Source organism: Gopherus flavomarginatus, chromosome 11 (genome assembly GCF_025201925.1).
Source record: "Gopherus flavomarginatus isolate rGopFla2 chromosome 11, rGopFla2.mat.asm, whole genome shotgun sequence".
Classification (NCBI taxonomy): Eukaryota; Metazoa; Chordata; order Testudines; family Testudinidae; genus Gopherus; species Gopherus flavomarginatus.
In genome coordinates this window covers 44,493,549-44,508,672 of record NC_066627.1, presented here as the reverse complement: position 1 = coordinate 44,508,672, position 15,124 = coordinate 44,493,549, and positions in this window count along the sequence as shown.

Genomic DNA, 15,124 nt, shown 5'->3' with positions numbered 1-15,124 from the left:
TTTAATTTTGATCAGTGTTTTCTGGTATTAAAAACCTTTCCACTGATGTTTGGATTAGATTCCAATAACCTAGTTCTAAATAGAAGATATAACTATACTGAAGCACAACACTTCTGATTTTAAATACCTATATCCTTGAAAGCTACCAATTAGAAACTTTCCTAAATGAGAAAATTCATTTAACTCTCCTATTTAAGGTGCATCTAACTGAGGTCTCTGGAAAAGTAAAACTGCAAAAAATAGGGCAAGCAGAAATAATGAAAATTTAATAATGAAGTCAGTTCAGAGGAATTGGGGGCGGGGCTCATTATTCTGTATGAGACAGTAGAGAAAATGTAGCCAGGTCTGGAGAACCAAGTATTTCCTCTTTCAGTCTGTGTCCCCAGTCTTCACAATACTGTTGATCTAATAGTCCTCATTTCCAATCTTACATATTTGTAGAAATGCGATGATGGCTTATGGGCCTCCAGTTTCTTCAATCCACCTCCTTTTGTTTCTCACGAACATGCAGACATGAGAAGACTCTTGCCATTGTGATTCCAGCCTTCATGGAAACTTGTGATTCCAGTTTTCCATCCTGTACCAGAAAAAAGTGATCACAGTTGTTTTAAACTCCCTGTTTTAAAACAATAGAGAAGGAAAGACCATCATCATGTGTGGGAAATAATTAAGGTAAAAAGGAATGGAACAAAGTGGCATAAGCTTCACACTGGAAGGGAAACACACAATAATAAACTCATGCACAATGTGGCCAAACATTTGTGCGATGGAATTACCACAGAAACTTCTGGATGACAAAAGACAGAGATCATAGAAGATTAGTGAAAAGAAATATGACAGCTTGCACTTGTAATGCCCTTGTAGGCTTAGTTAAGGCTATGGCTACCCTAGAGAGCTTATGGCGGTGCAGCTGTGCTGCTGTAAGCTCTCTAGTGTAGCCACTCTAAGCCGACAGGAGAGAGCTCTTCTCCAGCTCTTAAACTGGCATAAGTTATGTCGCTCAGGGGGATCTACAGTGTAGCCATTGGCCCCTTAAGTGTCAGAAGATTGGATGTTGACAGTGTGTGTGTTGACTGAATATATCTGTGTGGAAGTTTGTGTCAGTTAACAGGAGTTGCAGGGAAACCCATGATAGTGGCATTAGATGACAGTGGAGGGTCAGTTATGGCAGATGTGAGTTTGACAGTATGGCATTTGGGACAGTAGGAGGACAACCAGTGGCAGCTGATGACAGAAGCAGTTGGAGACAGTGGAAGTTGGATATAAGTGGCAGTTGGTGACAGTGTGGCAACTGGTGGCAAAGTTGAAAGGACTTGTGGCATTCGGTGACAGGAAGTAGTAGTTGGTGACTGTGTTGAAGGAACGCTTGTGGTAGCTGATGACAGTTAATGGCAATTGGAGGGTAATCTGTGGCAGTTGGTGACAGTGGAAGTATGTAGGACATCTATGGCCACTAGTGTTAGTGGCAGTTGGAAGCGACCAGTGGCAGTTGAAGGGACACATGGTAGTTGATGACAATGGCATTTAGGAGGAAGTCTGTGGCAGCGTGAGTTGTTGGGACATGGGAATTGCTGACAGAATGTCCATTGGAAAGAAATCTGTAACAGTGCCAGCTGGAGGAACACAAGTGGCAGCTGTTGGCTGTCTGCTGGAGAGACACTTGTGGTAGCTGAAGACAGTTGGAGGAAAACATATGGCAACTGGTGACCATGGAAGCTGGTGATAGCAGAAGCTGAAGGGAAACCTGTGGCAATTGGAGGGAAATCTGTGGCAACTGGTAACGGTTATAGGCAGCTTGGCAGGACAACTGCAATAGAGGGACAATTGTGGCAGTTGGAAGAGAGAGGAAGGGTCTATATCATAGAGCCAGTCTCTTTCCAGTGCTGCAGTATGGGGGTGAGAGAGATGAGGCCCTAATTTCCTCAGTGCTGCTACATAGTGATTGGGAGGTGGCTTGGAGAAACTGTAGAGGTGGCCCAGGAAAGGCTGGTGGCTCAAGAAGGGATGAGAAAGAAGAGTTGAAAGTGAGAGGAAGAACTTTCTCTAGGGTGAATGAGGGAAAAAGGGGACAGATAACATATAAAGAGGTATAAAGGAATTAAGAGATGGGTGAGCCCAAGAAGTAGAACAGTGGGGGAAATGAGTAATGGGTTGAAAGAAATGAAGGTGCCTGAAGAGAAGGAGAGCAAGGATGGAGAAACAATGTTCAATAATTAGCTATGGAGTAGGGAATGGATAACAAAGTATAGGAGTGAGGAAGAGAAGAGAAGGGTGGAGGCTAATGAAGAGAGAAAGGAAAGAAGAGAAGAAAAAAAGATACTGTCAGTCTGTATAAAACTGAGGATTTTTTTTTTCAAAAAAGAAATGCAAGGGGTAAAGATAGAATAAATAAAATGTAGATATACAGAGAGAATAGTAGTAACTTGGAAGAAAGAAAGTGGAGGGAGAAGAAGACAATGGAAGAAGGAGATGAAAGGAAAGAAATAGAAAAGTTAATAAAGAAATGGAAAAAAGGGAAAGAAAAGCCTCAAACCACAGAGGCTATTAGTGTCAGAGCCAGGGTCATAACTGAGTGCTCAAACCACTTGGAATAATAATGCATTTAGAAAGGTGAAAACTTTTATTTAATATAGGCTGATAACACATTAACTGAAGTCATATAGGTACAGTCACCAGGCAGTAGGTTTTCAACACAGGGGATTAGATTTTGCCTCTAGAACAATAATATAGGATTCCAAAATTCCATTGTATGCTATTAGGTTCTTCTACTGTGCTCATCATTGTAGTATCTGAGCACCTCTAAAGAAAAACAAATCTACAGCAGTTACAATTTGTAATTGTACAAACCCTACCGCTGCTCAAAAATATAATAAAAAAACAGGAGCATTAAACCAGATTACTATCCATACATGATATACTAAGAAAACATGGTAAACAAAAACTGCCTAACTGGGTACATGAAAATATAGCTAACCTTAAATAGCCCCAACACCTTCATCATTTTATTTATACAGCCACGGTCTATATAGCATGCTAGCAGGTTTTTCAGTGCAACATTGGGCCCAGGAGGGGCTGGTTTTGCTCAGTTTACTGAGGTCTTACTGTGTGCATTCTCATTGTCCAGCTTGATTTTATGCAGAAATTCAGGATGAGTCAAATTTCAGGTTCCTGATAATAGGAGCAAATAAGAGATTCGAGCTAATAAGAGCCCAGTTTCTCACCATAGCTTTCCCACAACTGTTTTTAAAAAACCTCAAAGGAGTATGAAAACATCCCTCTCTTTCATAGGGCAGAGGGGATTGAGAGAACCAATCAGCAAGGAACTACTGGTTCTAGACTAGTTTGCTTGTAAAGCAGTGAAATAACAGTGATGAGTTTAATACCTAGATTAAAGAAGACAAGATAAATTTAGATAGATAGGAAGATGGTGGAATCTTGTCTGAGTGATTTTATTATCTATAAATAGGACATCAGTTGCCCCACAAGATAATTTATGTTGAGGGGAGATGGAAATAATGAAAACATGGGCAGGGAATTTTGGGACACTGTCAATTAAAAAAATTATTACAAATATTATTACAAATAAAACCAGAGATTAGAGAGAAAATTTTTTTTTATTTTCTAGATTGTTTAATCTGTGGTTTTGGTGCCTGTGTATATGTGTCTTTTATACACCAAGAGGTGAGAGAAAAAGTTTTATTAAAATAGAAAATGTGATTGTACAACTATGAACATTGGCAGGGGGATGTGATTTTTGATACAGTGATTTTTTTTGACTTTGTATTTGTACAGTGCCTAGCACAATGGAGTCCCAATTCCAAACGGGGCCTTTACACGCTATGGTGCTATATATATTAAATAAGAATAGTGTCTGAAAATGGAGGTTACTCACCTGTAATTGGAGGTTTTTGTGATGGACTGTTCACATTCACAGGGTATGCCAATGGTACATCCTAGACAGGTTCAGTTTGCACTTTTGGTGCATCTTATGAAAAGGAATCTACAGAGACCATTCAATGAACTACTTTAAACTTCTTCTTTGAAGCTGTTTAGATTTCAAGTTAACTATGGACCCCTAATGCAATGGGGAAAGGAGGGACCCTATATTTATTTCATTTAATAAAAATAATACTTTTTAGACATACGTAACTACCTTTTGTCAGATGATCTCACAGTGCTTTACAATAATTAATTAATTCATCCTAACACCACCTCTCTAACGTGTTTATATTTATATTACATACAGGGAGATGAGGTACAGAGTGACATACCCAACTTTAACTCAGTAGCAAAGCCAAGAACAGAACCCAGGAGTTCTGAGTCTCAAGTCTCTAAACAATGAACCATAACTGTTGTTAAAAATATGCAAGAATATAACAGCCTGAGCATCTTTTATGCTGAAGTTGTTCTGAATCAGGTGAGGCAGGATTGACTAAACTATTTTGGATATTTAGATGATGATTGTTCACAGGACGGGAGGCTGTTAATATAAAGAGATCCTTTCAAAAGGTGGGTTAATTGGTAAAATGAATGGGATATAAAAGACTGACTCAGCTCAGCCTTGCAGTTATGGTGGTACAGACTGAAGACAAAGAACCTGAGGCTGGAAATAATTAGGATGCAGTGATAGCTTTTCAAGAACAGTGGGGAGTCCTGAGTCTAGGCCTAAAGCACCTGAGTTCAAGGTGGGAAAACTTGCAATTGTGTGTTTTGCTACATAGTTTGCTTTGCTTTGCTCTGCTCTTACGATCTTGGGCTGCAAAGCACTTGTGGTGTGAGTCTCAGTACACCTATGCTCCTCTCACAGCTTTGCTGACTTAAAAGAAGATAGAACAGAGGCAGGATTTCAAGACGTTTTCAGGCAGAAAGTGAGTAAAGAAACAAGAATGAAAGAGAGATGTGGTACCTAAGGCTGAAGGCTGAGAAGTTATGGCCACCCCATCTCTATTTTATCATCTTATAAGCTCATCTGTGGGAAATGCAATACTACAGAAGACTAGTCTGTAAATAAAAAGTTTCTGAGCTTAAGATCTGCATTAACTGGAATGGCAAAAGTCCATGAATTTTTGCCCTACAGCCGGTTTCCAATAGCTCCACTCTTTAGTTAAGATATCTACAGTATGTAACAGTGATAACTCATGCTCTAAATCCAATTCCTTGTGTACAAGTGTCCAGATTACAAATCCACTATCACACTGGACCAGCATTTAAATTGTGGGGGGGAGGTAGTGGAGTATCACAAAGGGTCACAGAGCTGGCAAAAGTGAAAAAGCAAAGTGGGTTGCTGAGGTGTGCACTGAAGCGCTATCTTACCAAAGCTAGTACATCCTGATTATGAGACGATGCCCCCACAACTTTTTTCAGACACTTTTGAACACTGCATTTGATGCTAACTAGTGACCTTATCAAGTAGCCTCAGTACAGAGACTAGGGAATAGAAGGGAGTGGAAAATGAAAACTCACTCCTTATTGATGATTCTACAGAACAAGTCTAAGGCTACATCTAAACTACTCGCCGTATCGGCAGGTTAAAATCGATTGCTTGGGGATTGATATATCGCGTCTTCTCTAGACGCGATATATCGATCCCCGAGCGTGCTTATATCGATTCCAGAACTCCACCAACCCCAACGGAGTTGCGGAATCGACAGGGGGAGCCGCGAACATCGATCCCGCGCGGTGAGGACGAGTGAGTAATCCGATCTTAGATATTCGACTTCAGCTATGTTATTCACGTAGCTGAAGTTGCATATCTAAGATCGATTTCCCACCGTAGTGTAGACCAGCCCAAAGACATGTTAGTGAGCACATATATATTAATCTCTGTGGAACATCAACAGAATAGAAAAATTCAGTATTTCATATAAAGATGCCTACATACCAAATTCTGAAAAACTTATTTTATCTGAAAACTCAAAAACCTTTCAAAGAGCTCTAAAAATAATATTGCTACTTTTCTTTCTACATTAGACCAATTTTTTGAGCAGGATGAGTCACAGTTGCATTGAACACTAGTTCACTGGCACCAAGTTTTAAATAGAGGATGAAGTAGGATCCTGCCACCCATTCCTCTTGTTAGAAGAAAGCACTTCATACAATAAGTGTGAGTAAGGAGGACAAAAGGGAAAGAGAGTTCTTTTGTTCAATGTTTCAATGTAGAGACCTGAAGAGCATTAATTCTCTACAATAGGCTCAGTGCTGGAGCCAGAGATATTAATCTCTCTCACCTCACCTGCAAGTCACTAGTAGATTCTCTTCCTTTCTATTCAGTGGGGGAGCAGACCATCTTATGTGGAACTAGGCATCATTTTCATTCTTTCCAAGCATAACACCTGCTGCAAGATCCATAGCTTGATCTTTCTCTACAATAGTTCGTGAATGTGTTGTAAAAGGTATGTTTCAAAAATGCCTTTGAGGATGTCAGTAAGTTCTCATTGTTTTTATGCCAGGGTGGTGTTTTTTTCTTTTTTTTTTTTTTGTATTTTATACTTACTATAAAAATGCAGCTTATCTCTAAATGGGATGTGGGTTCAAATTGTTTCTCTGTTTCAAGGTGCTGGGAATAGCAATAAGTCCCCAACACAATAACCGTAATAACAGGAGGGTTTTAATGAAGCTTCAGGAGGCAGATTGTTTATTTTATTTGATTGTTATCTTGTGGAAGCCAAACTCTAGATCAGTCTCTGATTAGAATTCAATCCCTGCACTGTCTTTCTGAATTGTCAACTGTTGCTGTTGTTTCTCCCTAATGTAGTGGCACCTTAGAGTTTGCATGTGCATTTGTAAGTTGTGACCTTTACTACTTCAAAGTGTTTTGTATTATTGCCCTTATTAATACCTCACATTACTCTTACAGCTAGACAAGGGTTTTGTGGTTAATGACCATTAAAGTGCAGTTCTGCCCTGAAAAGTGGCTCTAATAACATATAAGATTTAGTATTCATATTTTCTCACTGCTTTCCACATCAAATTTCCTTAGTTTACAAGTAAAATGATTTTTTCCCCCTAATTGCCACCCACACAGACATATCCTGGGTTCTTTCCATCTCACTCATAATCGTTAGCAGTAATTTACTATGCCCATAATGCTACCTATGCCAACCTATTGAAAGGTCATTTGGATTCACAGTTGTCACTGAGGCATCATATGAAGACACCTTTGCACAGGTGTAATCAAGGGCATTAATTGGCCTGAATAATTTTAATTACTGATGATGCATGAGCTAGAAAGAACCCAGTTTGGTTTTGGCGTGCACGGTGCTAATGTGAGTTAAAATGAAAAGAAATCAGTGAGAAACAGTGAATTGGAACCCCATAATGATGTTGTATAGAATCACTGGTTAGGCTAGAACTGTCCTGTAATAGAATGGCAGTGTTCCTTACTGATGTCTACAGGTAAAAGGTTACATTGATTCTACTGTCTCATTGAATAGATGGCTCATTACTCCACCCAGGTATAATAGAGGTGGGTGTGGCACTACAAAAAAGAGAAGATATGATGCAGGTTGAGTAATCTTGAGATAGAAACCTCAGAAGAAATAGAGCATGGGAAAAAGCCTTGAGATGAACTTTATTTTATTAATTTCTTTAATAGAGCCAAACCTCAGGAAGAGGGTGAGTTTTTGATTCTATACAACTTATGTTTACCTGCCCAGAAACACTGAAAATCTCTGTATTATCAGAAGAAAAGTAATGATGGAGGGAGCTTGATGTAGCCTGTCAAGGTTTTTGTAGAAATAGCATTCCAGAGGTGATGGTGGTATATAGTGACTTCAGTTTCTAGTGGACTTGTGGTTCACTCCATAATTTAGCATAATTGTTGGGAATCTCAGAGGTAGGGCCGGCGCTACCATTTAGGCAGCCTAGGCAATTGCCTAGGGCACCAGGATTATTGAGGGGGCGGCATTTTGCCCGGGGGGGGGCGGCAGGCGGCTCCGGTTGACCTGCCACAGTCGTGCCTGCGGAGGGTCCATTGGTCCGCGGCTCCAGTGGAGCTGCCGCAGTCATGCCTGCGGAGGGTCGGCTGCTCCCGCAGCTCCGGTGGACCTCCCTCAGGAACGCCTGCGACAGCTCCACCGGAGCCCCGGGATCAGCGCGGGGGGCGGCGAAATGGCCGTGCACCTAGGGCGCGAGAAACCCTGGCACTGGTCCTGCTCAGAGGGAGACCAAAGAATGGAGAGAAACTTATTCCCTCACTCTTTAAAGTGGTCCTTCAGAGCTGTTGTGTTAGGCTGAATAGATAGGGGATAAGTAACAAGAGCAGATTAATTTAAGAAGTTTGTTTTTGTGCCAGTCTTCCCAGTGATGTAAGCAAAATGGCTTACTAGAAAGTTGTTGTTTTTTTTTCAAGTTACCCAGGAGGGGTGTGAAGCTGTTAAAGGTAATTCAGACACTATCTAATACAATAAGTAAGTCAAACTAAGTTTAAAATCCCCTTTGTTTACTTGTGTTATACGTGTTTTGAAAACTTAAGATTATTGTCTTGGAAGCCTCTCTCTGCTTACCAAATTCTGTTTTACTAATGACTTTAATTGTATGTAAGTGTTCTGTAGTATTAAGACTATTTTATATTCTCAGGTTGCAGTGGGATGCCATGGTAGACTTGACATTAACTTTTGATTTATAACTTTATTGTTCTCTGGGTACTGTGTGTTCATGCTTCAACTGTGCCAGGCTACCAAGTAGTAAAATTGTACTTAGCTTGCTTAATATTAAGTTCAAGGAATACTAATGGCACAATAAACTTCTTAGTTCACTGAACTGATTATTGCAGGAGAACTGGATGTTTGTTTTGCTCTGTGGACAATAATTAAGGGAAACAAAAACAATCTGACTTTCTGACAAAAGACTGCGGGTTATACTTACACATTCTTTATTGCTACCTCCATTACTATTCTTTTTAAAATAGTGTTTTATGCAAATTACCACCTATCCAGCAACACATACATAGACTGTTTACACAAACACATGGTTGGCTGTCCTCTCTGAAAAATTAATTAATAGTTACTACAGGTATTGTTGTGACTCTGCAATCATGATAGGAGTATCATGAGCAACCTCATGAAGAAAAGCACTACTATAAAGAGACAATTTAGAACATAAGAATCTAAAAGTCCACCTGGGTGTATCATCTCCTTTGAATTGGCGTTTGTACCCCATTATGTATTTTGAGGGGTGTAAAATTTGTTTGACTCCTTTTTAAACTTACACTAGTTTCTTCTTTTGCTGCCTATTGTATTTTATTCTATATTTCGATCAGTCTTTCCTTCTGAAGTTTTGAAAGTGTAGGGTGTGCTAAAGCATGAAAAACGGGGGAGGGAAACATGGGAAGATCCTCAGACTCCATCAGAAAAGGAGATTTCCTCTTAAAAAGATGGGGTGAAGGAGAGTTGTATGCCTAAATCTGCAAACTAACACATGCCTGTTTCTTCAGTAGGGACCAGCCTAGTGCTCTAAGTCTGACCTGCTTTGTTATAATTTACTTGGGGCCAGATTCAGCCAATGTTATTCTCAATGAACAGCACTTTACTCTGCAAGTTGGCCCACTGATTATTCTCCAACAGTCAGATTCTACCAGCCTGAAAGCACAAGTTGTTCTGGTTTTTATTTTTTAAGTAAGTTATTCCAACTATTATAAGTTAAGTCCACGAACATTTTAGACTGTTGCAACATTAATAAAAACACCTGTTTAATAGCCCTCTTATACTATGATTTTTTCATTGCCTGAGCCAGCTCTGTGAAGGAGCTATGGTGCTATTATTTTAATCAATTTCATGTCATAATAACATTTACAAAGAGAAGGAAGGAAAAAAAGGCAGAGTCTCAAGAAAATTGATAGGACTTTGCCATTTACTTTTGGGGTTCCAAATTTAGAAAATTATTAGATACAATTTAGTACATTTCTCTCTCCCTCGCTTGCATCTTCTAGAATTGAGTAAATTGATACACACTACACTCTTTACCTTAGCTATATGGTTCAACACCTCTTGCATCCACTTCTCTTCATAATGTCATTGAAATCAGTCTGGTGCTGCCATGAAAGATTCTGTAGTGGCCCATAGTGTTTGATAAAACCATTTGGTAGGCTTATAGTTTGGGTCTTGAACATAGCAGATTGATGATTTAACCATCTCTGTCACCATCTAATAAAGGGTGAAAGGCATGCTCACACAATTGGCCAGTTCTTCCAGCTCAAAAACTAATGGAGTCTGGATTTTCATCTAAGCATTGTAGACATGCTGAAAGCTTTGACAAAAGCTCTTTGGGCCATTAGATACTCATCAGAACCTTTCAATAGTAAGCCATAATGTGTATTTTCAGGTACAAGACTGTCCTGCATATACTGCCACCTATTGCTCAATTTAATTATAAGGATCATAAGGGCAGAGAATCTCTTATTTTATGTTTGTGCAATGTCTCTGTGAGGGTATGTCTACACTATGGGATTATTCCGATTTTACAGAAACTGGTTTTGTAAAACAGATTGTATAAAGTCGAGTGCATGCGGCCACCCCAAGCACTTTAATTCAGTGGTGTGCGTCCATGTACCGAGGCTAGCGTTGATTTCTGGAGCATTGCATGTGGGCAGCTATCCCGTAGCTATCCCATAGTTCAGTCTCCCTCACCCATTGGAATTCTGGGTTGAGATCCCAATGCATGATGGTGGAAAAACAGTGTCGCGGGTGATTCTGGGTAAATGTCGTCACTCAATCCTTCCTCCGTGAAAGCAATGGCAGACAATCATTTCACGCCCTTTTTCCCTGGATTGCCCTGGCAGACACCATAACATGGCAACCATGGAGCCCGTTTTGCCTTTTGTCACTGTCACCGTATGTGTACTGGATGCTGCTGACAGAGGCGGTACTGCAGTGCTACACAGCAGCATTCATTTGCCTTTGCAAGGTAGCAGAGATGGTTACCATCCGTATTGCACCGTCTGCCATTGTAAATTGGCGATGAGATGACGGTTATCAATCATTTTGTACCGTCTGCTGCTGTCATGGGTGCTCCTGGCTGGCCTCGCTGAGGTCGGCCGGGGGCGCATGGACAAAAATGGGAATGACTGCCTGGGTCATTCCCTTCTTTATGTTTTGTCTAAAAATAGAATCAGTCCTGCCTAGAATATGGGGCAAGTCTGCTAGAGAGCCAGAGAGCAGAGCTGCTCTGGGTCAGAGCCCCAGAGATCCCGCAGAAATGATGAGCTGCATGCCATTCTAGGGAGTGCCCCTGCAATAACCCCACCCATTGCTTCCCTCCTCCCTCAACCCTCCTGGGCTACCGTGGCAGTGTCCCCCCATTTGTGTGATGAAGTATTAAAGAATGCAGGAATAAGAAACACTGACTTTTTAGTGAGATAAAATGAGGGGGAGGAAGCCTCCCGCTGGTATGATAGTCCAGGCAGTACAGAATCTTTTCTTTAGACATGAAAGGAGCTGAGGGGGCTGATAGAGCTCAGCCTCCAGTTGCTATGATGAGGACAGTTACCAGCCATTCTGTACCATCTGCTGGGAATGACTGGGAGTCATTCCCATTTTTACCCAGGCACCTCCAGCCGACCTCACTGAGGCCAGCCAGGAATACTCACAGGATGATGACGGTTTTCCACCATTTTGTACCATCTGCCTTCAGGAAAAGAAGGGGAGGGGATGCTGCTGTTCAGTGCTGCAGCACTGCATCTACCAGCAGCATGCAGTAGACATACGGTGACATTGAAAAATGGCAAGAAACTATTTTTTTCCCTTTTCTTTCATCGGGAGGGGGAGGGTAAATTGACGAGATATACCCTGAACCACCCTGGACAATGTTTTTGACCCTTCAGGCATTGGGAGCTCAGCCAAGAATGCAAATGGTTTTTGGAGACTGCAGGGACCTTGGGATAGCTGGAGTCCTCAGTCCCCCCCCCATGAGCGTCCATTTGATTCCTTGGCTTTCCGTTACGCTTGTCACGCAGCACTGTGCTGAGTCCCTGCTGTGGACTCTGTATCATAGCCTGGAGATTTTTTCAAATGCTTTGTCATTTCATCTTCCATAACGGAGCTCTGATAGAACAGATTTGTCTCCCCATACAGCGATCAGATCCAGTATCTCCCGTACGGTCCATGCTGGAGCTCTTTTTGGATTTGGGACTGCATCGCCACCCGTGCTGATCAGAGCTCCACGCTGGGCAAACTGGAAATGAAATTCAAAAGTTCGCGGGGCTTTTCCTGTCTACTTGGCCAGTGCATCTGAGTTCAGATTGCTTTCCAGAGCAGTCACAATGGTGCAGTGTGGGATACCGCTCGGAAGCCAATACCATGGATTTGCGGCCACACTAACCCTAATCCGACATGGCAATACCAATTTCGGCGCTACTCCCCTTGTCGGGGAGGATTACAGAAACCGGTTTAAAGAGCCCTTTATATCAATATAAAGGGCCTTGTTGTGTGGACGGGTGCAAGGTTAAATCAGTTTAACGCTGCTAAATTCAGTTTAAACGTGTAGTGTAGACCAGGCCTCAGTGTCCTAATCTTGATTAAGGTTCCTAGACACTGGTATAATACAAAAAATAAAATATCAGGTTCTGCTGAATGAATGTATTCATCTACAGCAACTGTTGATTGATGCTGTCAGTTATGAAGCTATACCTGTTCTTAGACACTTACCTATGAAAAGCAAGTCAACGCTTTACTTTCAATCTTTCCTAATTTTCCTCTTTTTTTTGGTTGGGAGATATGTGGGTGGGAACGGAGGATGGTAGAAAGCAAATGGAATAAAAGGATGATCATGTTCTAGAACTGGCAAAATCAGTCACTGTAGGAGGGAGGGAGGCATGCAGGCATGTTGAGTAGAAGCTTTTCTAGAGTGGGAGGTTGGTCCAGTGGTTTAGATACTAGCCTAGTACTTGGGAAACCTACTTTGAATTTGTGCTCTACCACATACTTCCTGTGTGACCTTGTGCCGCTTAGCTTTTCTGGGTATGTCTACATGGCTACTGGGAACTGCAGCCTGGGCTGACAGACTTATTGTAGCACGTTTAAAAATAGCAATGTGGATGTTCTGGCTCAGGCTGGAGCTTGGACACTGAAGCCTAGAGGAGGGAGCATGGACTTCCGAGCCTGAGCCCAAACATCAAAGCAAATGCCTCCACAGCTATTTTTGTACACTACCCTGAGCCCCACCAACACCAGTCTGTCACCTGGGCTGTGAGACATGCTCCCAGCAGCTATGTGAACATACTCTCTGTATCTCTGTTCCCTATTTGTAAAATGGGGATAATACTTCCCTAATACATTATTCCCTCTCTGTTGTACCTTTGCATCCAAAGACCAAGTTCAAGCATTTTGTCAATTGTTGAAATAGTTTAAATTTTAAGGACATATTCTGCCCTTTTTAGGGAAGAAATCCAGAAAGGTTAAGACTGAGCTTGGTAAGGTATTGTATTGTTCTGTCCTGAGGACTTTTTTTCTGTGGCATGAGTAGAATCACAGAAAAGCAGTACATAACTCTATGCTTAAGGTTGCTTAAGATGGTGCCTGATGACATCTAGGAACCCGCTTAAATCTTTTTATTTGGGTGCATCAAAGTTTGGATCTCTACCAATAGCAAGTTGATGGTATCATTAAAGTTATCAGTTTTAGGTAGTAACTTTGTTTTTTCCAGAGTAACATATGTAGTATTTTATCCTGACAACTCCCACATTTCTGTATTACACTTTTTGGGAGGGGCAGGGCATAGGAGGGGGAAATTACTGAATTTCTGCACCAAACCACTTTGATGTTTTAATTGATATGGCATCATGTAGGAAGTTCCAGTTTTTGTGAGTACTTGGAGGCACATTTTCTAATATACTGATACTGTTTAGCACAAAAGTAATAGTAGTGTAGCTATCCTAAGGTTTCATACTGGTGCTCATAACTGAGCTCCTTCCACGTAAAATCGATAGCAATAGTGAAATCCTTAGTGCGCTTCATGAAATCTCTAGCAGTCTTCCTTTTTGGTGTAAATACTCTGCTTGGGGGTGGGGTGGAGTGGGAGTGGGATTTCTGTTGTGGACTGACCACTTTGTAATAAAAAGTGACTACCTTCAATCTAGAGTTCACTTGTTTTGCTGGCAGTCACTTTCTTGACAGTCAGACTTCCAGCAAGGTAGCCATAATGATTAAATGTTGTTCTAACAGAAAATAGGGATCTCTTTTTGGCCCTTATAGTAGAGAGTGCAAATTGGATGATAGTCTCCAATAATAAAAGCAGCAAAGAATCCTGTGGCACCTTATAGACTAACAGAGGTTTTGGAGCATGAGCTTTCGTAGGTGAATACCTACTTTGTCAGATGCATGTAGTGGAAATTTCCAGGGGCAGGTATATATATGCAGGCAAGCTAGAGATAATGAGGTAGTTCAATCAGGGAGGATGAGGCCCTGTTCTAGCAGTTGAGGTGTGAAAACCAAGGGAGGAGAAACTGGTTTTGTAGTTGGCAAGCCATTCACAGTCTTTGTTTAATCCTGAGCTGATGGTTTCAAATTTGCAGATGAACTGAAGCTCAGCAGTTTCTCTTTGAAGTCTGGTCCTGAAGTTTTTTTGCTGCAGGATGGCCACCTTAAGGTCTGCTATAGTGTGGCCAGGGAGGTTGAAGTGTTCTCCTACAGGTTTCTGTATATTGCCATTCCTAATATCTGATTTGTGTCCATTTATTCTTTTCCGTAGAGACTGTCCAGTTTGGCTGATGTACATAGCAGAGGGGCATTGCTGGCATATGATGGCGTATGTTACATTGGTGGACGTGCAGGTGAATGAACTGGTGATGGTGTGGCTGATCTGATTAGGTCCTGTGATGGTGTCGCTGGTGTAGATATGTGGGCAGAGTTGGCATCGAGGTTTATTGCATGGATTGGTTCCTGAGCTGGCGTTACTATGGTGCGGTGTGCAGTTACTGGTGAGAATATGTTTCAGGTTGGCAGGCTGTCTGTGGGTGAGGACTGGCCTGCCACCCAAGGCCTGTGAAAGTGTGGGATCATTGTCCAGGATGGGTTGTAGATCCCTGATGATGCGTTGGAGGGGTTTTAGCTGGGGACTGTATGTGATGGCCAGTGGGGTCCTGTTGGTTTCTTTCTTGGGTTTGTCTTGCAGTAGGAGGCTTCTGGGTACA